The sequence below is a fragment of the Drosophila hydei genome, unplaced genomic scaffold, assembly GCF_003285905.1.
Source record: "Drosophila hydei strain 15085-1641.00,03,60 unplaced genomic scaffold, DhydRS2 tig00008137-arrow-arrow-pilon, whole genome shotgun sequence".
Taxonomy (NCBI): Eukaryota; Metazoa; Arthropoda; class Insecta; order Diptera; family Drosophilidae; genus Drosophila; species Drosophila hydei.
Window position 1 is genome coordinate 388,807 of NW_022045845.1, and position 3,930 is coordinate 392,736.

Below are 3,930 nucleotides of genomic sequence, written 5' to 3' on the forward strand. Positions count from 1 at the left end.
CCAAATGTAGGTTTGTTTCAAAATCCCAAGAACATAGTGTAGTGGTATTAAAATGTCATTATTGAAGATAATTCCGAAATGGAATATTAATTGTTCCGCCTAGCAAAATAAATAATTAATAAGACGCATCTGCAGTCGGGTCAAAGCCTTGACAATGATTTGACTCTATACAAATGAGTTAGGAAGTAATAAAATCAGACAATTTTTGATAAGCCACTGAACTACAATGGCACGGGCTCTTAAACTTATTTATGAACCCAAAGGGTATATAGGTTTTGTGTAATTTGCGGCGAGCTGTCCGTGCTTCTATCTGAAATTTGGAACATATACTCATGAGTACAAATCGATTCTAAAAAGATATAGATTATATATTATAAATTCAGATTATATATCTATGCCCCTAGAAGAAATGGCAGTACCGAAAAGACTTTAGTGCTAGAAATATGAACATTTCGAGTACGTTACTGTTGACCTCCTCTAGGTGTGATCAATAAGAAAATTAGGACTCATCATAAAATTAGGGAAATGCTCAGTTATTTCCACTGTTTCGTCCCCCAAATTGACAGTTATGTTACTAAAGAATGTTATGTTATGTTCTAAAGAATTACAAAATCAGCAAAAATTGTGAGAAACTCAAATTTGTGAGGTTGAGCTTCTGTTGACCTCATCTATTGTTTTACCAAAAATTGTATATATAGACATCTTGAGGTATGAGGGTATAAAAGTGAAAGCTTTGGGTTCTTATTTTATTTAGATAGTAATATTTAGGAATTCATTATTCTATATTAAAAACATTGGTTGAAATTGAAATAATTTATTTTTTAAGTTTTAACAAAAAGGATTGAGATTGAAGTTAAATCTGTCTACAATATGTTGCAGCAACCATTGTGGCACTGACCTGAATGGTTGATATATGTTGAGGATTCATAGTTTTACACTAGACAATTACAACTACATTTGCAGTCATAGACAGCATTTGGCGCATGCACTCTCAACCATAGGAAATCATATATTATGTATATTCTCGTTACACTGAGGCTTCACCTGTCGCCCGGGCATAAATTCACACCCTCACGGCTCCAGCGAAGTTCATTTTCATTAGCAAAAATGTTGAGTTGCCGGGCCCTGTTGGGCCCTGCAGACATGCCAAAAAGTGCAGCCATCAGGCAAACGGGTATTTACGGCTTCGATGGCGGCTGGCGCATGCATAGGCCGCCCATGGGTTGGGGGCCGTGCGTGGTAATGTGGCTAAAGATATCGACACCAGGCGCAATGGGAAATTTATGTGCTGCGCTGCGCCAGCTAAAATCAAAGCCAAGTGCTCATAAATAAATATCGGCCGAGGCATTAGTGGGGGCAGCTACCTGAGCGCGACTGGCCAACTCTTTGTGTGACTCTGGACTCTGGACTGATTAGCTATTCCGAATATCGTTCGACACTATATTTTTGGCAGAGTCACACGTGCGAACTGGGCGTCTGTGGCTTAGGTTCATCTTCATTTTGCCTTCAGTCGGCGGAGTGGCTTTTGTGCTTGCTGTTGTCTTGGGGGACCTACAAAATGTGAATGTGTCTCGCAAGTTTCGACTTATAATTTGCATATTAATTACATTACTGGCCAGCTGAACTGTGCTGAACTTTAGCTTCGACAGCATCTAATCGGTAATGCCGAGAAATTAAAAAAAGATTAATTTAAAGCGATCAGTGAACGCCATTTGCTCATTAGGCTGCCGTCGCAGCCAGCGGATCGGCAAACGAGCTTAGCGCTTTTTTTTCTTTCGTTTTTTTGTTATTTTTTTTTGTTTTTGGAAGGCCAATCAAAAATTTAAATGAAGCTGCAAAGTTCCGAAACTAAGTTGAAATGCTTAACGTTTTTTTTCCCTGAATATTTCGTATTTTGTTAAATTAATCTCAACAAAATTAAAATACGCGGCTAGCCGCAACCTTTGAGAAACAAAATAACAAATACCAAAATCTTTGCCGAGCTATTTTAGTGCGCTGACGCATCTTTATATATCAAAGTCACATTCGCGATACGCTTTAAGTTATCAGCAGAGCGTATTTTAATTCTTCCGAGTTTGATCTTTGTTTAAGAATCCAATCAGACTACTGCGGCGCTTGATGTCCAGGATAATTTTTAACAAAAAAAAAAACAGAAACTTTTTCAAATGCAACGAGTACATCATAACTTAAGGAAATACATTCTTTTTTATGCATATCAAGCCTTAAGCTATCCACTGATTCCATTTAATTCACAATGAAATACCTTAATAAAGATATTTCAATGTGATATTGGAACTATATTCAAATAAGAAACAACATAATTGATATACAATAATATTATAAAAGAATTTCATAAATACAAAATGCTGATTCATGAGCTTTGTATAGTAATAAGATTAATGATTTTTCTATTAGAAAAATTAACTTTTTATTAATTAGCATTTAAATAATTTTAGAATAAAAATAAATTAAGAGTTCTAAAACATTAAAATTTTAAACTTATAAATTATTGTATGTCTTAAATAAGCATTTTAAATTTTTGTAAGCATATGCTTATAACCCAAAATTCATTGTTTTAATCAATTTTTGTATTTATCAATTCAAGTAAGTTTTATAAAACATTTTCTTAATATTATATTTGCTGCGAATTTTTTGTTTTATTTTTTAATACTTTTTCTCCAATTCATTTATTATTAATATATTTTATATGAATGTTTTCGGCTTGTTGTTGTTAAATATCTAAGCCGTAAGTTCAAATGCTCATCGACCTTGGTTATTATAATCCATAGCGAATGTTTCTTTATAATGGACAAAAACTAATCAAGTTCAGTTCAAGTTTTAAATCTGCATAATTTGCTGTAAATCGAATCAAGAAAGTTTTACATTTGCCTTTTAAATGACCTGGCTTAAAAGTCAACTATTTATAAGTCTGATCCACGGCTCACACAACTGTGACGAAAGATTGATAGAGCCATAGGAATATAAAAGGAATTAATGCAGTCTACTGATTCTTTAGTTTAGTATAAGCCAAGATCAATTCGAGTACGACCTTGGCCATGTTTTGTTTATAAGTCTTTTATCAGGTAATGTGGCATTACACGAGATTTGAGCTAAGAAAACCACATCATCTGCCAGCTGACAGATGATCACACAGAGCAAGGGTGCGGATGCTGATGCGGATGCGGATGCTGCTGCTGATGCGGACATACCTATTATATATGCACATGATGAGTCTGACCCTTCGTGCCGGCACCCAAAAAGTCAACACCGTGATGAATAGCGTGCTAATTGTTGACAGACAAGCAGCCGAGCGCATGAATGTCAAATGCACAACAAATACAATGTGCGACATTTGATTGAGATCGCTGGCAAGGGGCGGCTTGGCCAAAAGGACTCGGTTACGTATGCGAATTACTAATAACAAAACAGTTGACAATGCAGTCCCAATTTTGCCTGTTTGCTGCCGATGGTGATGGCGATGGCGATGGTGACGGTGACGGTGGTGGTGGTGGTCTTAGCCTGACATTGAGCCGCGTAACTCGTCGTCATCGTCATCATCAGGAGACAAGTCAGGTTTACCCATATACGATTATCCTACATATTTATATGTCTTTACCCTTTGCCACACGGCTCAGCTGCTACATTTGCGGACAAAAAAATCGAAATTGACTTTGACTTTTCTGACAATTATTAGTTTAACGCATGTTCTGTTTGCTGCCTCTTTTATTTAGCCTTTCAAGCGCGAAATTGTTTGTTGTTTTTGTTGCTGGCACTTTAATTCAAATGCCGGGGCTGGGCCGGGTACAGGCACGAGCAAGGAGCCAGGCTGTTGCTCCTGTTGTTGTTGCTGTTGCTGTTTGAACTTCCTGCGATTGTTCACAGTCTCGCTTCTCTGACAGATCTGTGACAGCCAGAAGCAACTCGCACAGC